Source organism: Pan troglodytes, chromosome 8 (genome assembly GCF_028858775.2).
Source record: "Pan troglodytes isolate AG18354 chromosome 8, NHGRI_mPanTro3-v2.0_pri, whole genome shotgun sequence".
NCBI lineage: Eukaryota > Metazoa > Chordata > Mammalia > Primates > Hominidae > Pan > Pan troglodytes.
The window spans coordinates 21,415,704-21,441,941 of NC_072406.2; the positions used below are offsets into that span (position 1 = coordinate 21,415,704).

General features: G+C 39.0%; 1 long non-coding RNA gene across 1 annotated transcript; it reads right to left on the reverse strand.

Annotated features, from left to right (window-relative positions):
- Positions 1 to 4,049: 4,049 nt before the first annotated feature.
- Positions 4,050 to 25,664, reverse strand: LOC107966898 (uncharacterized). The gene is made up of 2 exons (XR_001706955.1): positions 25,621 to 25,664; positions 4,050 to 4,703 (listed from the first exon to the last, which is right to left on the reverse strand). It is a non-coding gene; the product is annotated as an uncharacterized LOC107966898 (long non-coding RNA).
- Positions 25,665 to 26,238: the final 574 nt, after the last annotated feature.

Consider the following 26,238-nt stretch of genomic DNA (forward strand, 5'->3'; position numbering starts at 1 on the left):
GCCAAGGAGACTTGTATTTCGCCCAGGGTGTAACCACCCCAAGCCTTGATCACTGTTTAGAAGCAGTGACTGCCATTTTGCAAAATGATGATTCAAAGATTGGAAAGTAAAGGGGAAAGGCTCAGCTTAACTGGGTTGCTGTTTTGGGATACCACACGGCAGAGGTGTTAGCTGATTAACCTATCGAGAATAAAGAAATATGACTGAGAAATACCAGAGGTGAAACTAGGCTCGAAAAGTGGGACAGAACAGCCAAGAAGGGGAGAAAAACAGATCAAAGTAGGGGAAGCAAGTCTTTGTTAGAAAATCATCCAAACCAAACAACAAACATGGGTTTTGGCAATAATGGAATTGCCTTTCTTTGAAAACAGTGGATTCAACAAATATTTGTGAGTTCCCGAGGAGGTGTTTTAAATCACTGTGCCTCTTGCTGCATTTGTAACCACCTACTTAGTATACTGAGCTTGGTAGATAACCCCCGCTATTCATTTTTAAGCTTCTTTTAAAAATATCTAATTCCATTTGTTAAATGTCCAAAGGAGGAAAATGAGACGTTCCTACCTGCTGAAGGTGCCTTTCTAAAGTCAAACAATTGTGTTAAGCCTCTTCTTACGAGCTCTAAAGGTTTGTGATTGCAAAAAGAGTTCACAAGCTTTTTTTTTTTTTTTTTTGAGATAGCTCTTGTTGCCCAGGCTGGAGGGCAATGTTGTGATCTCAGCTCATGGCAACCTCTACCTCCCGGATTGTTCCAGTGATTCTTCTGCCTCAGCCTCCCGAGTAGCTGGGATTACAGGCACGCACCACCATGCCCAGCTAATTTTTGTATTTTTAGTAAACAAGGAGTTTCACCATGTTGGCCAGGCTGGTCTTGAACTCCTGACCTCAGGTGATCCGCCTGCCTTGGCCTTCCAAAGTGCTGGGATTACAGGCATGAGCCACTGCGCCCAGCCTGTACAGGCTTTTACTACCTGGAGCTGCCTAGTTTTTTCACTTTGCATCTTGTTGCTTCCTCCTGGGACCTCTATACTCTAACTGCTTTGGATTAGGTGACCTTCCCAGGCCATGAGAGTCCTTAGCTTTTTGACCTCTATTGCACAGAATATTCTTCTGCCTGGAATCCAAGTCCTCATTTTTCTGCACCTGGGTAACTTCTATTTTACTTCAAGAGGCAGATTCTGCCACTTCAAAAAGATTGTGTTTTGGTTGTCTATCTTCCTGTGCCCATTTAGTAATTTCCAAAAAACAGATATATATTTGTTACAATACAGTATGCATATATCAAAATTTATTTAACCTTTCCTCTAATATTTAGGGAGTTGCCACTTTTTTCTCTCCTATAAATATCACACAATAATTGCGCTCACACATAGATCCCTCTGATTTTTGCTGATGCTTTTCTAGGAAAAAAATTTAAAAAATGATAAGAATAAAGAGTTTTAATACTTTCCTGCCCTTGGTACACATGCCATGTAGTTTTCTATAAAGGTTTATCTTTCAGTGTTGGATCTGTCTCCACCCTGGGTCTCATTCTCAATTTAAAAAAAAAAAGAAAGGAAAAGAAAAGTTTTGCTTATTTTGTAAACAAAAGTGCTGTTTATATTTAATATAGATTTTTCTGATTAGTAGTTAGGCTAAAGTTATCTTTCTGTTACTTGTGGGTATCTGTATTCCTTCTTCTATGAACTGGCTTTTCTGACCATTTGCCCATTTACTTTTCTCTTTTAGAGCTGGGGTCCCACTCTGTTGCCCAGGTTGTAGTGCAGTGGTGCCATCATAGCTCACTGCAGCCTGGAACTCCTGGGCTCAAGCAATCCTCCCACATCAGTCTCCTGAGTATCTGGGACTACAGGCATGCACCACCAGCTAATTCTTTTATTATTTTTTTTTTTATAGGGCAAGGTCTTCGTTTGTTGCCCAGGCAGGTCTTGAACTCCTGTCCTCAAGTGATTCTCCTGCCTTGGCCTCCCAATGTGCTGGCATTACAGGCATGAACCACTGCACCCTACCCCAATGTTACCATATTTCATTGTTCATTGTGTAATACTCTATTGTAGGCTGGGCACAGTGGCTGAAGCCTGTAATCCCAGCACTTTGGGAGGCCAAGGTTGGTGGATCTCCTGAGGTCGAGAGTTCGAGACCAACCTGACCAATATGGTGAAACCCTGTCTCTACTAAAAATACAAAAATTAGCCAGGTGTGGTGGTGGGCACCTGTAGTTCCAGCTACTCGGGAGGCTGAGACAGGATAATCTCTTGAACCCAGGAGGTGGAGGTTGCAGTGAGCAGAGATTGTGCCATTGCACTCCAGCCTGGGTGACAGAGTGAGACTCCCTCTATAAAACAAACAAACAAACAAACAAACAAAAAACTCCGTTGTAGCACTTGGAAAAAAGAAGAAACAAAATCTATTGAGCTATTATCATATTCCAGATATGTTACACTGATTATCTCTCCTAATAATACCATGAAGTAGGCACTATTATACCCGTTTCAAAGATGAACAAGTTGATGCACAGAGAGGTTAAATAATTGTGTAGACCCACATAGTCAGTAAGGGATAGGAAGGAGATACAAATTCCAGCAGCCTGATCTGAGAATCTTCATTCTCAGCAGATACCATCAACCATTTCACTTCTCCCTTTTTAACATCAGGTTTGTAGAGATATCAATCATATTTAGTAAAATCCATCCTTTTAAGGTGTACAGCTCTACACATTTTGACATCATGCCATAAGCAAGGTACAGAATATTCTATCACCCACTCCTAGTCAGCCCCCTTCCCCTCTCCTAGTCCCTGGCAATTGCTCCTGTGTTTTTTGTTAATATAGTTTTGACTTTTCCAGAATGTTATATAAGTGGCATCGTGCTGTATATGGCTTTTTGAGTCTTCCTTCTTTTACCTAGCTTCATGCTTCTGAAGTTCTTATCTGATGTTGCACGTGTCAGCAGCTCGTTCCTTTTTATTGCTATATAGTATTTCATTGTTTTCAGTGCAACTTATTTTTTGTCGTGGTTTTCCTTTTATGTTTGTATCCTTCATTTATACTATGTGCCCTTTGAGGGTACCAGTGATGTCCTGGTCATCTTTAGGATCTTGACACAGCACTTCATGCACTGTTGTGGTCTGTAGATTTCCATCATAGAAATGAAGTAGTAAGGGACCATGGCAAACACAATACACACACTCATTAATAGTAAAATAAATGAAAGTTATTCAAATTTTAGGTATCTTTGTATGCCAATTAAGCTAGCAAAACAATAGACAATTTAAAAAAAAAATCACTGAAGGTGAGGATCCAGGGGACATACATTCATATATAACTGCCATTGGTGGAATTTATAAATTTATAAATTGGTTTAATTTTGCTAGACACAAACCTGCAATGATGTAAAAGGAGCTAGACACTCTTCTAGACCTAGATCCATTCATTCAATTATTAGGCAGGTATGCAAAAGAGAAATCTGAATAAAGATATATATATATAGCAGAACCATTTGTAAAGTCTCACGTTTTAAGCAATTCAAACACTTCCAAATTAGGAAATATGGAAGGTAACTACATATTGCAACATAAATCTACTATGTAGATTAAAAATGAGAATAACATGACTGATGTAATGTGCAAATACATGAAAATAAGAAATTAGGATTGGTAAGTTTCTATTAATTTTTAAAATTTGTAAAATATATCTCGAAGAGTCATTACTCCAAATTACACACACACACACACACACACACACACACACACACACAGAGTATTGTTACTAAAGTAAGATAAAAAGAAATCTCTCTGTGGCAGTTGTAGTTACTCAATCAGATGGCAATTCTGATGTTATGTAGATAGTCGTGCTGGAACAAAAGAATATCTAAAACACAGACCACACCATCTGATATTGTGGCTGAGGCAGTGACTATCTGTATACAATTAAAATTGAATGGAATCAACTTTACAGGTTTTTCAGGCCACTCTCCTTATCTGTTTACTCCCTCTTTTCTCATATGTAGGTTTCCCTCAATTACTAGATATTTGGTGTGGAATTGCCTAAGTGAATTAATTAAATTGTTTTTATTTAGAATGAACAAAGAGTTTAATAGGGATAGATGCAGTTTATTTTCTTTGAAAGTTTCATGCTTGGCTGAATATTCATTTTCTGTTTGGTTCCAGGTCTTCCTGGTTTTCGGAAGACTGTGCTAGTTTGGTGAGTATTTGACAATTCAAGTTTCTTCTACATAGAAGGCATCAGAATGACATTTCCTAGAAAAATTCAAGCTGCGGGCACAGGCTGTGTGACAGTGAAATGACAATATTAGGTGCTCGGGCTCCATCCTTTCTGTCCCCTTTCAGAACATGTTTTAAACATATTAAAGACGTTTTTCTCTCTTGTGGTAAGTTAATTTTGACACTCATAGATCAACAGTCACATCAGTCATTTGTTTTGGTGACGAGCACTTTTGTAATATTTCTTGTGTAGAGTTGGCAGGAATCTTACAGTCCTTCTCCCAACAGCTGAAAAGACTGAAGTGTTGAAAACAACTTGTCGAATATAAAAGCAAGAGCCCTAGATCTCCGAGAAAGCACATCTTTGCTCTTAAAGTCAAGGCTGGCTCTCAGTAGGGCACATCCACTCAGCCTTTCTGGCCCTGTCCATGAGCACTCTGAATCTCTGCAATGGGGCAACGTAATGAACCATCCATTGGTGTTACCTGAGAGTGAAGAGAGAAAGATGCATCATGAACCATGAATCACAGGAGGTCGGGATGTGAACAATGGAAGGGGTGATGGCACATTCTAAATAGCCTTGAATAAGCATTATATGACTGCTACGAAGGTAACTGAAGATTACCCCTGATTGCTTACCCATGCAGCTTATCATTGATGTTAGGACACACTACATACCCAGACCTGAACCTCACAATCTTCTTCTAAAGCATTCCAAAAAGTGCTACATGAGAAGCATTCGATGAATACATTCAAAGGCGAGGCAGAATAAGGGCTGACTGGAGCAGACGGCATTAGGAAGATATCCTGAAATAAACATGATTCACAAAATCTTTTTTTTTTCTTTTTTTTGAGGTGGAGTCCTCCTCTGTCGCCCTGGCTGGAGTACAGTGGCGTGATCTTAGCTCACTGCAACCTCTGCCTCCTGGATTCCAGCAATTCTCGTGCCTCAGCCTCCCAAGTAGCTGGGATTACAGGCACCTGCCACCACGCCTGGCTAATTTTTTTTTTTTTTGTCTTTTTAGTAGAGATGGGGTTTCACCATGTTGGCCAGGCTGGTCTTGAACTCATGACCCCAGGTGATCTGCCTGCCTCGGCTTCCCAAAGTGCTGAGATTACAGGAGTGAGCCACCATGGCTGGCAGTGATTCATGAAATCTAACAGAGCAGAAGAGGTAGAATATTTGGAAATAAAGGGAAATATGCAAGAGGAAGGGAGAGTACATTGTCTTTCTTATTTACTGAGAGTATATCATGCACCTAACCCTGGAGATGGTGTTTATGGATCAAGAGTTACTGAGATAAGTTGGTGAAAGGAATGGTCCTTTCATGAAGGAGGTTTCAAGCTTACAGGGTGCTTAGGCAAGTTGAAGTCAATTATAAGAGTGGGAGAATGTTCATTTGGGCAATTGTAGGGCACTAACCAGTTGATTATTGGATGTGACTTTATAGAAAAATCTTCTAGGAGACATTGGCAACTAAGTTAAGGCTTAAAGGAAGGGGAGAGATGACCTGGGTACGGGAGATTCTGGCTGTCATGTGGAGAAGTTTGGATGTACATTTCATCTTACGTCCCCCTTACAGAGGGAAATGGGGACCCAATGAAAGATCCTAAGCCAGGAATTGATAGGATTAAGTTTGCATCTTAAAGGGGTTACTCTGGTTACAGAAGTGACAATGGATTGGAGAGAGACAAACTGAAGGTGAGGATAGTTCGAAGACTGTTGCGGTAATCTAAGCAATCAACGAGCCAAGCCAAGGTCTCAATGGAGACACAGGAGTGTGTGCGAATTAATGAGATGGACAGGAGACAGAATCGCAGCAGTGAGTAAGGCTTGAAAAAGAGTGAGGCAAGACTAACTCCCAGGTTTTGGATTTTGGCCATGGGATGGATGACACTGCGTGTCCTGAGCTGGACAACACAGAAAGAGTTGTGGGTTTCAGAACAGGAGGGGTGAGACAGGAACAGGCAACAAGTTTAGCTTTTCTTTTGTTGTTTAGTTTTTCTTTTCTTTTATGTACTTTTCTCTCTTTCTTTTTTTTTTTTTTTTTTTTTTTTTGGAGACAGAGGCTTGCTCTGTCACCCAGGCTTGAGTTCAGTGGCCTGAATACGTTCACTACAGCCTTGACCTCCCCAGCTCAAGTGATCCTCCTGTCTCAGCCGCCCAAGTAGCTGGGACTGCAGGTGCTTACCACCATGCCTGGTTAAATTTTGTATTTTTTGTAGAGACGGGGTTTCACCATGTTGCCAGGTTGATCTTGAACTTCTGACCTCAAGCAGTCTGCTTGCCTTAGCCCCTTGATTTTCTTAAATTCAAGATTTTTGTGAGACATCCAAGTGGAGATGTCTTACAGGAAGTTAGTAATGATGGAATGGCAAAGAACTGAGCTTATGAGAAAGGGACATGGATTTGAGGGTGATGAGAAGGGTCAGAAAAGACTTTGAAGAGATATGGAACCAAATGATGGATTCAGGAATGTAATTTATGCTAATTCCAAGGGTTCTTGGAATTATAGAGAGGAGAGCTTGATATTATCAGTGTCTGCTTATATTAATCCCTAAGAATCAGAACTTTAATGAGGCTTAAAGAAAAGTTTAAGAGGAAGCAGTGGTGCTAAATAGACTGAAAGCTACCAACTGGAACAGTAAAGACATCTCATATTGGTGCTGTCAGTGATTTTACTTAAACCATTTGCTTCTAGATAACATCAAATTTCCACCTGTAAGGCAAGGATAGCAATCTGACTCACAGCACTGTTTAAAATTGATCATAATATGCCTTAAAATGATCTTGATCACCAGTCTTGATCAGTTTAGGAGTTCCTCACTGCATTTGATATGGGATTTCTAAAAATAGTGTTTCATTTGCCCAACTAGGATCATTCATATTTGTAAGGTGCTTGACTTTGTATAAACACCTTCAAAGACATTACATCATTTGCTTCTCTCAGTAATCTAGTGAAATAGGCGAGAGAGTCATTATTATTCTTTCAATTTTACAGATGAAGAAAACTGGGGCTATAAAAGGTGAAATGACTTGTCCAAGATAAGTCACTATCTAGTAAGTGGCAGATCTGGAAATCTATCTATTAAAGGCATCTGGACTACAAATATGATTAAAATTTTTACCACTATTCCATAACAGTCCATCACTTAGTCTTTTGATTCAGGTTAAATGATTTAACTAGATCAGCTGGACTATACAGATTAGAGAATGTATGAGACAGTCAGCTATGTGCAAGCCATTGGGTAAGGTATTGGAGAGACACAATGACAAGTACAAGACATCTTTGGGAACTGAAAATCTCCTTGAAGCACATAAAATAAAAGTGCCTGGTCAATTGGAAATAGTAATAGAGACATAAAATGATAGCAATAATCTAAGAGATCTTAAATTGTTGAGGATGGACCATCAGTACTCTAGAGATTCAGAGAGAAAGTCATTTGCACAAACTTTGTGGAGGAAGCATCACTTGAATTTAGCCTAGGAGATAATCAGAGAGAAAAATGAAAGCAGCTAAGGCCAGGAAACACACACAGGGCACAGTGGCAATGAGAAGGAACAGTCAAGATTGCTTGGCAGGGAGTAGAACCGGTTGGTTGGAATGGATGTTTTATGCAAAGATGTTATGTTGAAAATTCTGTAGAGGTAAAGTGGGCAGATGTTAAAGAGCTTTGAAATATTAATCTAAGAGGGTTAGTAAAGTTTTTTTAACCTGTGTTATTTTATCAGATTCATTTGTTTGTTTGTTTTTGTTTATTTTTTATTTATTTATTTTTTTGAGACAGAGTCTTGCTCTGTCGCCCAGGCTGAAGTGCAGTGGCATGATCTCAGCTCACTGCAACCTCTGTCTCCCAGGCTCAAGTGATTTTCATGCCTCAGCCTCCAGAGCAGCTAGGATTACAAGTGGGCACCACCACACTCAGCTAATTTTTAAAAATTTTTCAGTAGAGATGAGGTTTCATCATATTGGCCAGGCTGGTCTCGAAATCCTGACCTCAAGAGATCTGCCTGCCTTGGCCTCCCAAAGTGCTGGGGTTACAGGCGTAAGCCACCACACTTGGCCAAGACTAGTTTTTAAAAGATCACATGGGTTAATTCAGTGGAAGATTTCTGAAATTTCACTGTACTGATTGATTCGTTTGTTAAAAATTAATCTCATTTCGTTGTTCAGCTTCCTAACCACAGTTAGGGAAAATCTTCCCTCCTCCTCCATTAGAAATCAACTGCATTTAAGTAATAAAAGTTTAACATATAATTTATGTGCTATTTTCTACTAAATTGCTGAGGTTTTCAAAAAGCAACCTGCTGAGGATCTTTGGAGAATGTTTTACCTGCTAATGGAGAACCTCCCTTCTTTGGGGACTTTACTGAGAATTTCCTTGAGGTTAGCTTTCATTACATTCAATGGATCAAGCACTAACACATTGAAAAGACAACTTTTTCCAACAAGGGAAAGCAAATGTCAAAAACTGACAAAAGAAGTCAGAAAATGTGGCAATTCTTTGGCTTACAGTTAGAGAAGATGATGGCATCCGACATTTTAAGCCACCTGTTTAAAACACACACACATCCCAGTACTTAAGGAAGCTAAAGCTGAGGCTACTTTAAATCTTATCAAAACCACTATCAGGAAAAGATGACAAAAAATACTGTATGTCTACTGATAGCCCTAGTCACTATTAATGTCTGACAAATTATATAGCCAGTAGACAACTTTGAGTTATCTTCTGGAGATATCAATGATGTTACAACATTGGCGATGGCTTAGCCTGAACAGTGACAAGAGGCTAAAAGCTTCTGTACTGATGTCTGATTATGTAATATTCGAGGTGTGCCAAAAACTTCTAATCAGGATAAATGAGTTTTGGGCGGTGAAAAGAAAAATGTATTACCTATGTTAGCATAGATTCTGAGACACTCATCAGGAAACACATTTCATGGTCTCAAAAGAGCTCTGTGGTTCTTCTTTGAAAGGTGAGTACTTTCCAACTCGACAAAGGTTTCACTATTACTTGGTGAAACTGAGTCAGGCACTGTTTTGCAAGTAAACTGAGTAAAATAAACATTCATTTATACAAATTGCGAATCCTTCTGATTCCACGGAAGAGCTAATTTCCACATTCAGAACACGTGAACTCTTCGGCAGGATCGACTTCATTCTACTTCAGCATGAAGTTAAATTAAATCCTCCAGAGTGACCCATTTGGGGAACTGTCTTTTTAAAACACTATTTTTTCTTCTTCTTCTTCTTCTTCTAACAGATCTGGGTCCTATAATACAGGCAATATAAAGATTTTGACTTGAACTACATAAACAATCTTTCAACCACAATGGACCAACAGTAATTCTGAGTGAAGATATTTATTTCTTGATATCTTGATAATATGATGCATTTTTATTGGCTCTGGGATAACTTGTATGTATATTTTCATTGTAAGTGACTTTGAACCTTTGGCATCTGGTCTCTAGAGTTTTGGTGGCTGTGTTTACTTTCAGAAATTTTCTTATGCTACTAACAATAGGGTTATCTGAGATACAACTGAATCTTAAGTGCTAGCCAAAAAAGAAAAGAAAGAAAGAAAAATCATGTCTTGGACCAGATTTGACCTGTGGGCTGCCAGTTTGCAACTACTGATTTAGTTTTATTCTTAGTGAGTTACTCATGGACATATAATTTGTCGGTGACAGAGGTGGATCAAAAACAGAGGTTCCCCTAATTTTTAGCCTTAAATTTTCCCCATCGTATCATGCTCCCAATTTTATTTTATATATTTCTTCTCAATCAAATGGCTCTGTACCATTAAATTTTATTTTTAGAAATATCAAATCTGTCTTTGTTCCAGGTTGATTTCTCTCAATAAAACTTGGGTTTATAAAAATGCTCATCGCCTTTCTTCTATTTCATATAAAATGTTGAAAGGGCTTCATGCTTGATTTTAAGTTAAGATAATAAAGTCATAAAAGACATAAAAATAATTTGTGAGCAAATGTCTTTGCCTGCTGTCTTCACAATTTTTATTTCAATAATCACCTGAAATCAATGTTTTGGTGAAGAAGAATGCAGGTGGACTAAAAATGGAAATGTGTTGCAATAATTCGGTAATGAATTTTATTATTGCCCCACATTGTGGATACTATTGGTTATCCACCCAACACCTGTGCCCCTGTACTCATTAATTAAGAACCTAATTACTTATACATTCACCCCTCCCTCTGATGACTAAGGAGCAGACGACTTCGTTCTCCACTGTGGGAGCAGATCATGCTTAATCTGGGGCAGTAAGTGCAGGCATTTCTCTGTTTTCTCTTACTGGCCCAGGGGTAGGTCTATAGTAGTAGACCCAACAGACTGATGGGGGCACTTACACCCAGTGCTTGAGGGAGAGCTTTCTCTCTTGGTCCTGCCAGACATGAACAAGAGAACTTTGTAGTTCTAATTGCCATGGGCAGCCACCTGATGACCATGAGGGTGACCAACCTTAAGGTGAAATTGATGCCTGCAGGGAGGTAAGACAGAAAGAAACACAGTCTTCGTTGACATGATTGTGCTGATGATCATACTGAGCCTGGAGCTCTCCTTTCATTCTCTGAATTTGCAGTTATGTGAAATAATACATTTCCTTGCTATTTAAGCTAGTTGGTGATGGGGCTTTCTATCACCTGCTGCTGAAAAGGTCATTGCAGACATTCTAAAGCTGCTAGAAGAGTGTGAGGAAAGATGTGTTCACTTGTTTTGCCTTCTCCTCTATGTTTACAATGGAAATCTGCAGTGCAGAAATGATCTTAACTATGTAGAAAATCATTAGTGCGGGAGGCAGAAGCCTGGACTCTAGTTTGGACCCTGGTACATTTATGGGCTATGTGATGTTGGATTAAACACTTAGCATCACTTAGCTTCTTTCTTTCTCTTTAAATGGGCAGAAAGTACCTGCCCCAACTACCTTACAGGGTTTCTGTAAGAATAAAATAAGATAATGTCAGCGAAACTGCTTTGAAGAGTACAGGCTCTCTCTCTCTCTCTATATATATATGTGTGTATATATATATCTTATATGTATAAAATACATATAATAAATATATTTACATATATGTATATATTTTTGAGATGGAGTCTCGCTCTGTTGCCCAGGCTGGAGCTCAGTGGCATGATCTCGGCTCACTGCAAGCTCTGACTCCTGGGTTCATGCCATTCTCCTGCCTCAGCCTCCCGAGTAGCTGGGACTACAGGCGTCTACCACCATGCCCAACTAATTTTTTTTGTATTTTTTTAGTAGAGATGGGGTTTCACTGTGTTAGCCAGGATGGTCTTGATCTCCTGACCTCGTGATCCACCCGCCTCGGCCTCCCAAAGTCCTGGGATTAGAGGCATGAGCCACCGCGCCCGGCCTCAATATAGATATTTTAAATGTTAATCACCCACTCCTATGAGACTCCTCTTAAATATGTTTCTGATGAAATTATCACAACAAATCTTGCAGGAGAGTGGTGGTATCCCCAGTATACAAGTGGGAGAAACTGAGCCTCAAAAAGCCTAAATACTTTGCCCATGGCCACCCAGATGGCAACCAATAGAATGGGCATTCCAATCTGGGTCTATCTGACTCCAAACCTATACTTCACCCACTCTGCGTCCTACGTAGTGTGATGAGCTGTGGTTGGGAAGGCCTGTCAAAATCCTAGACGCAATTAAAATGGGCACCAGGAATTGCTACTCCCCCTTGAACACCTCCTGTCTCCCGGCTCTGTGCTTGACCTCCACAGTCTCATTGACTCCCCTCGAGAGCCTTGGGAGGTACGGCATTACTATCCACATCTTATAGATGAGAAAATGATGTGCAAAATACAAATGTCTTGCCCAAAGTTGCATAGTAGGCAAGTGGTTGAGACAGGATTCAGACCTTTATCTAGGTCTACTAAAGTCTTAATTGAACACATTACCTCCTAGGTTGGAAAAGAAGCAGGTGATGTGAGGGCCAAGGAAAGAGATCACTATTATTGAGGTGTAAGCATGAGTGTGGCTGGGGTTTGAAGTCAAATGTACACAGGACAGCCCTGCTGTAATCAGTGCTGGCTACCTGGGTTGTTACTCTCTGATAACACCAATAGATAGTAAGTAGTTGTTACTCAATGGCACTAATAGATAGTAAACTCTAATGGTAAACTCTCGCTTATTACTGAGGTGTAAGCATGAATGTGGCTGGAGTTTGAAGTCAAACATACACACAACAGCACTGCTGTATCAGTGCTGGCTACCTGGGTTGTTATTCTCTAATCCCATGTAAACCTTCCTGTTGGGAGAGAACTGTTGTGCACAGCCCTACCCAGTCGGTGTGGTGCAGGGAGGCCCCACCAGGAGAGACCAGAGAGGGCCAGCAAGTCTGGGAGAGACCTAAACAGCAACCAGGGACATTTTTCCCATAAGAAAAACAACCAGAAACTGATAATCCCCAAACCTATAACATGCTAATAATTTTTGATATAAATAGCTTTAAAATTGATCACTGCCGTAAGCAATATACTAAATGTAATTCAAAAGTTTTTAGTGACGTTGGCGTCATGGTAGTGCACAGGCACATTATTCTGTGGTAACAATTGTTTAGTCTGTCTTTCCCTAATGCCAGACAATTTGCAATCACTCTGGCTCCCAAGGCGTTTTTCTTTCGGCATTCTTTCTCCTTCCTAATTTGGGCATCTGATTTGCTGTCGTCTGAGAAATTGAATAAATGCAGTTGTTAGAATTGCATGTAAAATAGGAATCAATGAAGCCTGCGCAACCAGCAGTGTGGTGATGAGGGCTCTGTGGCTGCAGAGATTTTGGAAGATTGGGTAGCTACATTCTATATGATAGGGTTTTCCTTAAGACTGATCCAAAGAATTCATGAGGTCACTTGGTCCGACCCTCTCATGCAGTATATGAGGAAACTATGACTCAGCTAATAACAATGGGCCAATATGTATTGAGTACTTATGATGGTCCAAGCAATACTGTACACGCATGATCTCATTCGCTCCCCCCTGCCCCCCGTCACAGCTCTGTGGACTAGAAACTGTTACGCTCATTTCACAGATGAGAAAACAGAGGCACAAGAAGGTTAAGTAACTTGCCCAAAGTTACACGGTTCATAAGCAGTTGAGAGAGAGCTCAAATCCACACAGACTGGTTGAGCAGGGCCATTGTAACCACTGTGGGCAACTGGAAGTGACTTGCCTGAGGCCAATCAGGAAATCAGAAATCAGTGAAGTGTAAAGATGAGAATTCAGGCCAGATGAGATTATCAGCCTAGGAGTTGTAAACTGTGCCTTGATGTCTAAATCCAGTGTTAACTACACACAAACACACACACACACACACACACACACACCACACAATCATGCTGGTTTACAAACTTTCCAAAGTTATCTTTCAAATCACCTAATTCCCCCACCAACCCACTCTCTCTTTATACAACATTATAGTACTTTTTACTACTAGTGAGTAAAGGATTAGATGGGATTTTGGCTGTTTAGAATTCTGCTCTTGGCAAATTGTCCTGAGAAAAATACCAGTGAAAATTTGAGAAATAAAATACCGGGAAAAACCGTCCTCAGTATTAGCTTCATAATGAGAAGCCAAAATCAATGTGTGAAAGTTTTCATCAGGTGAGTAAATTTAAACATTTTAAAGAGGATATTTCTAATCAAACATTTGTCAGCAGCCAATTAAGACTTTCCAGTCCTTTCCAAAGCCTTGTGATTGGAGATCCCTCGAATTACTACCTTATTTTTTTTAAATCAAATTTCAAAAAGTAAAGGCAGGATTTGTATCAGGACTTCTCCCTCTTCTGAGGTTGTCTCAGCAGGGTTGTCTTAAGTGTCTGCTGGTTTATTGTGTCAATTCTATACACTTATTTGTCAGAGATAAAGTAAATGGTATGGGCTGAAGTTCTGAACAGACACCTCACCAAAGATCTACAGATGGCAAATAAGCATATAAAAAATGGTCCATATCATCTGTCATCAGGGAAATGCAAATTAAAACAACCATGATAAACCACTACACACCTATTAGAGATGCTAAAATCCAGAACACTGAGCCCTCATTCACTGCGGATGGAAAGGTAAAATGGTCCATTTGCAGAAAGTTTCTCTTCCAAACTTTGGAAGACAGTTTGGTGGTTTCTTACAAGACTACACATATTCTTAATTTTTTTTTTTTTTTAGAGGTAGGGTCTTGCTTTGTTGCCCAGGCTGGTCTCGAACTCCTGGGCTCAAGCAATCCAAAGTGCTGAGATTACAGTCATGAGCCACTGTGCCCAGCCCTCTACTTTTTTTTTTTAATTTTTTTATTTTAATTTTTTTAGAGACAGGGCCATGCTCTGTTGCCTAGGCTGGAGTGCAGTGGTGTAATCATGACTCATTGCAGCCTTGACCTCCTGGGCTGAACCAATCCTCCCGCTTCAGCCTCCTGAATAGTTGGAACTACAGGTGTGCACTTCTGCACCCAGCCAATTAAGAAAATTTTTTTTGAGATGATGTCTCACTTTGTTGCCCATGCTGGTCTCAAACTCCTGGGCTCAAGCAATCCTCCCACCTCAACCTCCCAAAGTGCTGGGATTATAGGGATATTCTTGCCATGGATCCAGGACTCTTGCACCTTGGTATTTGCCCAAAGGAGTTGAAAAATTATGTCCCAAAAAAACCGCACATAGATGTTCACAGAAGTTGTATTCATAATTGACAAAACTTGGAAGCAATCAAGATACCCTTCAGTAGATGAGTGGATAAATAAACAGTGATCCATCCATTCAACAGGATATTATTAAGTGCTAAGAAGAAATAAGCTATCAAGCCACCAAAAGACACTGAAAAACCTTAAGTGCATATTACTAAGTGAAAGAAATGCATCTGAAAAGGTTGCATTCTATATGACATTTTGGGAAAGGCAAAACTATGGAGACAGTAAAAAGATAAGTGGTTGCCAGGGGTTGGAGGAGGAAGGGAGGAACAGGTGGAGCACAGGGGACTTTAAGGTAGAGAAACTACTCTGTATGATACTACAGTGATGGACACATGTCATTGTACATTTGCCCAAACCTACAGAATATATAACATGAAGAGTGAGCCCTCATGTTCACTCTGGACTCTGGATGATGATGGTATGTCAATGTCGGTTCATCCATGTAACAAATGGACCACTCTAGTGGGAGATATTGTTAATTGGGGAGGCTGTGGGTGTACGGGAGCAGGGAGCATATGGGAAATCTCCATACCCTCTGTTCAATTTTGCTGTGACCCCAAAAACTGCTCTGAATAAGGTCTATTTAAAAAAAAATTCCTCAGAAGCTTTTATGAATAGCTCAGAAGATCTCTACTGCACAGGATAATTATTGCTGTTGATAAAAATTTCATTTAAGTTTGCAACTCTGCAAGGTTTCATTTTGGCAAATCAACATTTTGCATCAGTAATGCATATTTCTTTACACTTCATTTATTAGTGTTATAATTTTGCAAAGATATCCAGTAGAGCATTTATTTGATCACGTATGCATACATACGTATATGTGTGTGCCCACATGTATGAATGCATGTGTCTGAATTTGTACATGTCTTTAGAAACACATACATACATGTGTGCCCACTGTATTAGATCTCTGTTGGTCACTGGCTATTTACATAAAAATTTTCTCTGTCTCGGTTGTGGTAAATGGTAGTAGTAAACAGAAATCAGGATGTGTGATTAGGTTATGTGTAACCATGTGCCATTTGCACTGTAATTAATTTTATAGTCTATGCATCAACAGTACGTAAAACACCCTGTCTGATTGTTCCTTGAAATCTAGGGCTTCTGCTCTGTAACTCCTGACAGTGGGACTCCAAATCTGTTAACAAAGTGGAACAGGAAGTCCTGGCCAGGGCAATGGGACAAATACTTGGGTACAGGAGCACTTAGACCAGTCTAGGCCACTTCCTGTGCAAGTCTGGGAACTGCATTCCTTCACGTGCTTTGCCTACCTGCTCTCCTTCTCTGAAGGCAGGAGAGAGAGAGAGAATCAGTCTGCAAGAGAGGAATCCTCTGTAGACACATGCTTCAATGGTTCCCAACCTTAAGGAGTTCAGTGGCTGATTCATGCATGTATTTGGAGGCGCCTTATCTAATTATAACTACATGAGTGTAACTGTCTTCTTTCAGCCAATGTGCCTATCCAAGTTTCCATCTCTGTATCTGCTCTAACAGATCTTTCTAAAATAACTTTCACCATCACATACAAGTGCTCACTTTGAAACCTGATTATTAAGTCCACGGAATACTAGCTGATATATTTGCTATTTCCCAATTGGAGTTCTGTTCAAGATATCATTTCATAGCATTGCGGTTTGTTTTGATGGGAAAGTGGGAACATTTATTTGCTTTGTGAAGTGAGAGGAGGCACCTAAATGCAAGATACATCTGATAGGATGTATCAGGGGAACACAGGGGGAAAAGATCCAATAACAGTCATAAATAGTAGCTGCTATTTATCGATCATCTAACATACATCAAACTCTGTGCCATGGGCTTTGCATACATTATCATAATCATACCAAAGGCTGTATAAGGAGGGCTGTGTTGTTTCCCCTATATGAATGAGGAAACCGGGACTCAATCCTTCTTGGCTATGAAACATATTTTTTGTTTTGTTTTCTTTTCTTTTTCTTTCTTTTTTTTTTTTTGAGACAGAGTCTCACTCTGTTGCCCAGGCTGGAGTGCAGTGGCGCGATCTCAGCTTACTGCAACCTCTGCCTCCCAGATTCAAGCTATTCTCCCCATTCAGCCTCCTGAGTAGTTGGGATTACAGGAGCGCTCCACCGCGTTTGGCTAATTTTTGTATTTTCAGTAGAGATGGGGTTTCACCATGTTGGCCAGGCTGGTCTCAAACTCCTGACCTCGGATGATCCACCTGCCTTGGCCTCCCAATGTGCTGGGATTACAGGCGTGAGCCACTGCACCTGGCCCATATTTTTTTCAAAGGAGGCTTTAGACATAGAAAATTTGATACATGGATTCAGATTCTCAGAGTTTAATGTGGATTTTGGAAAATAATTCCTCGACTTTGTTTTTTCCCACAACTCTTTTGTATTTAAAGTTTCTATTGGATCCGATTTTACAATTTTACTAAACAATGTACCTTTATTGTTTTCAGTGGAGCATGGGGTTAAGAGTGTGGATCTAGAATCAAACTTCCCGGCTTTCAACTCTGACCATGCCACTTCCCTGCTCTGTGACCTTGGGCACAGCAACTGGTTTCTCTGTGCTTTCATGTTCTGGTCTGTAAAATGGGTAATTATGGCTAGCACCCTCCTCACTGAACTGTGATGAAGGCGAAACGAGTTCACGTGAGCCACGTTCTCAGAACTGCATTTGGTATGTGGTAAGCAACATGTTAGGTAGGTTATTTTTACTTTAATTCACCGTTCCTTCCAAGCTACTGGAATGTCCCTCTTCCAAATGTAAATGTGAACAAGGAAAAACACGTTCTTTAATACATGCGTTGTTGCATTTTGAATGTTCAGTTGCCATTGAGAACATATCCCTTCGTTATGAAAGGAAGTACTAAAGAAAAAGAGCCTGTGGTCCTAAAGGGCCCCTCAATCTCAGACACAGCTGATAAGCTGGATTATCTCATCAAGGTTGTGAGAGGAATGGAAACAACAGGAGTGTCCAGGGCCATTTCATTGCTCTTGTAAAATACGATGAAAATTGACCAACTAGTAGCCCATGGCAATAGGTTAGTCAAACTGAGACTTGACTAAGAGGCTGATCATAATAATGTAACGAGAAAAATGAGCAAGACATTTGAATGGCAAGGTTGTGTGGGTGGCAGGCTTGTCGTTGAGGTAACTGATGTTATAACTTTATTGCACTCTTATTTCAGTCAAGTGAAATATCTCCATGACAAGCCAAGACAGAGCTCTGCAACAATAGACACTTACTGTTCTGTTCGTTCATTCTTTCTCTTTCATTCTTTCTCCTTCCTTTCTTCCTTCCTTCCTCCCTCCCTCCCTGCCTCCTTCCTTCCTTCCTTCCCTCTCCCTCTCCCTCTTTTTCTTTCTTTCTCTTTCTCTTTCTTTTCTTTCTTTCTTTCTCTTTCTTTCCTTTCTCTTTTTCTCCTTTTTTCTTTCTCTCTCTTCTCTCTTCCTTCCTTCCTTCCTCTCTTTACTCGTCGCTCTCTTTCCATTTCTCCCTCTTCTCTCCCTTCTTCCCTCCCCCCTCTTCCCATTCCTTCCTTCTTCACTTCTTCATTTCCTCCACTCCTCTTTTGAATTTTGGGTAATCAGCTCTTCTATTTTCTTACAATAAACAGCCATCGAAATGACTTTGGCAACACATGCATTACAGGCAGCGGCAAAAGTGTAGGTTTTCATCTGCCACAAAGGTTAAAGAGCTTTAACTTTTCAATTGTCAGCTTTAACCTGACAATTCCTGTCAGCCCTGAATTGTGAAAATGTATGGTAGATAAATTGTCTAAATGCATTAAATCAATGTAAGTAACATGCAGATAATAGTGGAGAAAGTTTGGCCTAAAATGGCTACACATAACAAAGAAACATAAAAAAAAAATGACAAGTTGAATATAGTCTCCACTTCTTCATTAACTTTGTTTTGATGAATCTGTACCGACTTGTTAGAATTACCATTGCTGTAATATTGGAATGGTATAGTAAGAAAAACAGAGTGTAATTATTCAGTGCACTCAGAGACTTCTGAGACATCCTGCTTCATTTTTTTCTATAGAAGTCAGCAAATTCAACATCGAACATTCTGACAGGGAAGAAATAAATCAAACCAAACAAAATTTAAAAACCCAACGCAAGCAAATATCTTTTAATGTTTGTTTCTATTGCCTTTTCCTCTATGATGATCTCACCTCTCAGTTTTTCCTTGTTTAGAAAGTATTTTAAATGAATTAAGGAGAGTCACAAACGAGATGTCAGAGCAAATTCTTACATCAGAAGTAATTGTTTACCCACCTCCGAACTCCCTCAGATGTTGAACTACTCAAAATCTGATTTATTTCTATCCCAGTCATCTTAGGAACTTGTGATCTTACTTTTCTGAGCAATCACATAGGATGTATTTATTGCTTTAGTTATTACTTAAGACGTATAACCCTCGCATGTCAGGTTTTTTTCTTTTGGGGCAAAGATTTTCTCATGTGTAAATCTCATTTACTGGCGAGATGAGAAGTCTGGACTGTATCTTATGCTGATGTTTCTCCTTGCAGCAGCCTCCTACATATAATAATAGGCTTCTCAATAGGTCTCTGCTGCCTGATGGGTGGTGTATGCCTTGACCTCTTTCTCACGTGAGTTTGTACCCAGCAACAGCAGGACAGCTTCTCATTGGCAGGGGCTGGGTGGTTGCTAGTAACTAACCTTTTTTTCTGTCAACAAAAGGAGGAGGCGATGCTGGGCCCCATTTGGGATTCAGCCCTCCTGTTGTGCTAATAATGTGATGTGTCATAAACTGGGCTATTCGCAAATTCACATGAGGAGCAATCCTAGGTTTGTTTTCCGTGTGAATCCAGGAGAAATGACATTCTTGTCTGTAAATTCTCACCAGAGTTACACATGACCTTGTTCACACTAGGGCATGGTAGGGCTGAGGCTAGAAAGATGAGAAGAGAAGAAGAAGAAGAATCTTGGATTGTGGTTCTGGTCTCTCTTCCCTCTCTCCCATAGCCAAATCCCGGCAAAGGAGAAAGAGGCAGGCATAACTCGAGGGTGAAAATTTATGTTCACAATGAATGGGGCTCTCGGGAGGTCTAAAAATGTACCCCTCTGTCTAGAGAGAGGGGAAAAAATTGGAGAGGCAGCTATGTCTTCTTTTATTCCCCATTTGGAAACAGAGTTAAATCAATGCAATTGACTTCAACCCATGAATATCATGTGTACATTTTTCCAGACTCTTAATTTTAAAGCCAGTGTTTGGAAATGTTCAGTGATGACATACAGGTGACATATAAGCAAATGGCCAAGGTTGACTTTAGCATGGAGTTTTCAGGTCACCTGCTAACCATTCCAAGTATCTGATTCCAAAGCAAATAGATCTGATTCCAAAGTGAAATATCGTATAGCTCTTAGGATCTCCTCTGGGGCATTTAACCTAAGTAAAAGGACAAGAAATGATCTACTGCACAGAATACCACTGCAGTCAAATCACTAAAATTTCTGGAGATGAAAATTTTATTTCATTTCTTTTGCATTAAATCATTCATAATGGCTTTTCCCTTGTGAAGTTTTATGAAAATGGCAACTATTTATTCAGATATGCAGATAAAACTCTAGTAATTTCTATTCTCTGCATAATCGTTACTAGGTCTTTCTGAGATATTGATCAGCTTCACTCATCTGAAAATACCTGACAGCTCCTGTGACCATAGTCGGCTCCCTGGGCCTCAGTTTCTCCATTTGGAAGAAGGTGATGTGAAACTATTGATTTATTAAATATTACTATCTTTTTGATTCATAAAAACAGAGAATTACTATGAGGAATGCTAGCAACAATTTATTCAGAAGACTTCTCTGGGCAAAATATCTAGAATATTAATTCCATATTGAGAGAAAAATCTGTTCATCTACACCCCACTACCTCCACTTTATGCATATTTGGTAGAGATGGGGAATGAGAAGCCGCATTTGACTTATGAGAACTATTAGTTTAGAGAAACTTGTATTACATGAAATTTTTATGAACTGACCTCCTACTTGTACTGATGCTGTTTTTTAAACTTGTTTATTATGCAAACTAGTGGATAGAAGGCTTGGATGATTTCACGTTCTCTATAATAAATCAGAGTTATTAATCACCGAGGTGTGTGGTGTAGTTGGTTGCAGTTTTCTCAATCAAAGGGTGAAACAAAATAATTTTTATATGCTATTTTTGTAGGCATTTTTGGCTCTATAATGAATAGTATTTTCAATATAAAAATAATAATTCGAAAACAAAGCAGTATATTTTTGTGACTGTGCTATTTCATCTCCCTCAAAGCAATCTATGTTACAAGCTCTTATCTTTAGAAGTTGCATTCTTGCAAGGCTATTCTACAAGAATACACACTTTGCTTAGACTCAAATCCATATGACATATTCAATTCATTATGTTGGGATTGACACTAAAAATGTCAAATAGCTATTGGATAATTACATATCATCAGAAGATAATTTTTTTCCTTTAGCTTAACATTATTTAACAATTTTTTGACTGCTATGTTTGAAGTTCTTGAGTTATAATTTTTAACCTAGATACTCCTCTAAAGCTTTTGAGATGGCTTTTGAAAATGTTTGTGAACCAGGTACGGTGGCTCATGCCTGTAATCCCAGCACTTTGGGAGGCCGAGGCAGGTGGATCATTTGAGGTCAGGAGTTTGAGAGAAGCCTGGCCAACATGGTGAAATCTTGTCTCTACTAAAAATATAAAAATTAGCCGGGCATGGTGGCACACACCTGTAGTCCCTGCTACTCAGGAGACTGAGGCAGGAGAATCACTTGAACCCAGGAGGTGGAAGTTGCAGTGAGCTGAGATCATGCCATTACATTCCAGCCTTGGTGACAGAGTAAGACTCCATCTCAAAAAAAAAAAAAGTTTTTATAGTACTTGAGTGTTTAAATGGGACACCAACTACTGGTTATTGTACTAATCTATATCTACATAACAGAACTCAGAAAGTCTCTAAGGAGAAAGATCACCATGCTTCTTGGAGCTATGCAATAAAGACTCCTTTCTCTATTCTTCTTGGGTATTTTGTGTTGTCAGCATTAAATTTGTTCCAATTAAACTTAAACTGGATTTCCCAAACTTGTTTTATCCTCACCTGGGGTGTCTTTAAAAAATGGAGTGCTTAAAAAACACCTATGTTCAGAATTTTCATTAGAGAGTTTGTTCTTTAGGTCTAGGCAGTGCATGGGAGATTCTTAGGATCAAGCAGATTTGAAAATAGTGTCATTGAGGAAAGTCCAGAATCAGCTAATTCTGTATGACGATCTCATTTCCAAGAATGTACTAATCAATTCAGTTGGGAAAAATAATTTTTAAAATAAAGAATGAAACATTCTACACAAATGTTACAAAACTGGAAGAAAATTCATCTTTCCTTTTGGTCCTTGCAGAACTGTAGCTTTTCAGGAGCATATCATCAATCTGCAGTATTAGGAACTATGAGACCATGCAACGTTGATTCTCCTTACAGTAGCTATCGATGAAACAATCCCAGACTGGCTGTTAAAATGACCAAATTCTCTCTTTCACGTGCCTCATGGTCCAGGTGTCTGGCAGAAAGAGACCCAATGACCATTTTGAATTTCAGTTGACGGTACTCATACTTCATTTATTACTGATAATATGGACACTGTCTGGGAGTGTTTGCAGAATTTTCAATCACTTGTAAAATTGTGGGTTATGGTGGCTACGGGCGAAAATGGCTTATATCTACATGGGTGACTTAGTGAATATGGAACTGTTGTTCTCAACTCTCTTTAGCCCTTCATTAGGAAATCATGGACAAGCTTGTTTTTCTTGCCTGGGTTTACCACAGCCAAGCCCACGTGACTGGAGATGAAACTGCCTTCTTTAAAGCACACCAAAAAAGTTTACTGTATGTTTTCTTCTCAATTTTCACAATTTTATTGGCCTTTAATAAGCATTTTCTCAAGAGCTTGGCAGTTTCCAAATGTTTTAAAATCATTTTTTACTAGCGGCTTCCACGACACACCTGTGGAGTGGGTCTGTGCTCTCAGTCATGTTTTTATGGGACGTGTACGAGCAGAAATGCAAAGAGGAGAGACAGAATCCCATTTTTAAACTCGGTGCCTTACGTTAACCCACAGGGAGAAAAGGGAGGACTTGCCTGCTTCTTCATGTTTGATGTGCTATGGGCAGTTTCAGTGATGTGGTTTCAATGAGCAGGTGCTTTCATTTCATTCTGTTTCTATTAAAAAACCTCCTCAGAAACGCAATTTATGATAAGTTTGGGAAAGTCGATTCTCCAACTCATAAGGATGAATGTATTGCTTAAAACCTAAACTAAACAACTCCAAACTTTAAAAAACTACCATGTAATTCTGGTTGTTGGGAATAAATCCCACAATATGATTTTTCAGTGCAGATAGGTGACAAATTAGCGTAATGATATAATGACTTCTGTACATCTATCCTTTACACGAAAGGTGTTTAATTTACTGAAATACAAGCTCGTGATTAAGATCTAAGAATTTTCATTACTAACTTTCTGATTCTTCAGCCCCCTTCCTAGAAGCAATCCTTTATGTTTGGCCTATTTAAGCTCTCACAAAAACTATTTATCACAATTCTATGTGAGTTCTGAATATTTCTTTATTTAACCATCTCTAACTTAAAACTTTCTTTAGTCACAATTGCATCATTTATTGGGCATTTGAAAACTTGAGTTTAAAGATTAAAGACCTAATAACCCCTTAATTCCCTTCTTTCTTTTACAACACTTCAGATACATTGCTGTTAGGAAACAGAGCTATTAACTCTAAATTAGTTTTAAAAAACCTAAATAAGTAGCTCCTCTAGTAAAATTTATAAGCCTGTAGAAAGCACAGATAGTCTGTCTTCTCCAATCAATATTTGAATTAAGTGGTAGTAGTTTTTTGCTCATTAAAAAATGTTTTCAATAAGAAGCAATGTTTTGATAAATGGAGGGGAAAATTCAAATTACATAAAGCTTTATAAAATTATTTTCATTATCATATATATTTATTTTTAGGAGTCTGACTTTGTTACAAAATTGTGTTATTTTTGTGATGTTAAAAGTTGAATTTATTTTTTCCTTAGTTAAACTAAATTTAAAACTGCTTTTTATGCTTTGTTTTTTATGTATAAGGTTAAAAAACAAACAGTACAGCAAATGAGAGTCCAACATCAATAAAAAATTTCCAATATGTATAATTAATAAATATTGAAAATATTTTTATTTATTGTTAATAATTTGTTGAGAAAATGAATTTTTATCAGAGCAAAAATAAAAATTCATATTTAGAAAAATTTCATTTCTCTTTTCCTATTCATCTAGTCCATAGGTCAAAAGCAAGCAAAACATGTATTTTGGGGAAATATACAATTATGTGTATGAATTATGCTTTTATATAAAGGTAAAATATAGGACAAAATAGGTTAAAGGAATTTTTGAATTTTTAAATGCAATTACACATATTATTCATATATATTAGTGTATCTTACTTACTTTGTGTCAATAATATTTTTACTTCACACATTGTGAAGGTTTTATATTTATCTCAAATTATGGATTTCAGAATGATGCAATAAAAGTTGACCTACATTTTAGAAATTATTTTAGTGAATAACTTTTGATGGTGACATTTTAAGATAAGATAATTCCAGAGAAACACCAATAAACTAAACTTTCTTAAGAGGAAGTTGGTGAGGCTTTAATAAAGTAAATAGAGGCAAATTCATTCCACGATAACTTTTAGATCAAGTATACTGTACTGAGATTAATTGTTCTTTTTTGTCTCTCTTTTAATTAATATTAATTATCATCATCATCATGCAAAATTTGACATTGCTAATATGTTGTCTTTTCACAGAACTTTCCTTGTACATCAAAGGATGGGCCGAGGGTGCTGTCAACCAATTGTGTTCCTCCGATCTCTTCAAACGCAGAGTCGCCCAGGCTCTGACACTTTTGATGCATGGATAAGGACCGGTTACTTTGCATTTTTTTTTAATATGGCAGAAAATTCGAACTCATATTTTAAAAATAAACACTGAAATAATGGGCAATATTTCTTTACATTGCATTGAATGGAGAAAGAATGAGAGAAAGAAAAATGGAAGTAATCTTCGACCTTGTAGAAAATGGGTGAGTTCCCTGGAACTAGGATCGGCTTTTACAGCATCCTCCTCAGCCCTTCCTTGTACAGTGCAGGATTTTAGCTTTAAGGTAGAGATTTCTCCCAATATCATAGGATCTAATCGTTCAATCCATCATTCAAGAATGACAACAATAAAGATATAATTAGCCGTCATTGTAGTCAAATTTACTACACTTCCTAGTAGGGAGCACATTTGCGTTTTTAGTCCCTTTGAAACTCAGGTCCAGTCTATAAGGGTGGATTGCAGGCAGATCTTCAAGACGAGTGATTATTTTCTAGGGCAAAGGGATGGGTCTTGGAGAGTTAGTTTACCTGCAGTAATAAGCCCGATGGGACAAATCCAAAACGAGCTAACCCTGTACCTAAGGAACCCGGAATGGTGAGTGTAACCGAGACCCATCTGGTAGCAGTGATTCAACACACACCTCAACGGCACTACCCCAGAAAGAAACATGTTGAACCCTTCTAGAAACTCATTCTCAAGGCATGCACATGCAAACAAAGAGAACCCCAAGACTCACAGTTCATTTGAATTCACAAGGGAAAATTTTCGGGATGATTGTTGCTTTGACGTTGTCTTACTGTTGCAGAAGGAAGTCAAACCTGTTTTTAATTGCAAAACCAAATGGTTTATGCATGGGCTCTGCCATGCTTGTGTGAACATGTCGCTTTTATAACCCCCTCCCCCCTCCACGAACACGAGACTAGGCTTGCCAGCATTGTGTTTGAGCATGGTCACATTTAAAATGAAGAGCCTTGCAGGGGTTTTTGAAGGTGAGTGGGTGGGGGGGATGTCAATCTGTCAGAGATGTCACCTTAAGTGGATCTATCTGCCTATATGTTACCACTTGCTAATTATGGATTTGGGTGATAATTGTCATAAGCTTTGCCACAAAATGTGTAGTAAAATGCATTTTCTGGGGGCAGAGGGTGATGTGCAGAGCGGGCCGAAGCTAGGCTCTAAGGGCTGGTAATCTACAGATTGAAAGCCTGTAGGATTGTGCTGTAGGATTGTCTCACTGTTTAATGTTCTAATGAATACACATATTGTTGTGTGTGTCGGGTTGCTTTAGGCAACATTGCTGGCATTCCACTTCAGGAACTATGTGTGTACGCAGAACTGAGTCTGCAGAGAAGTT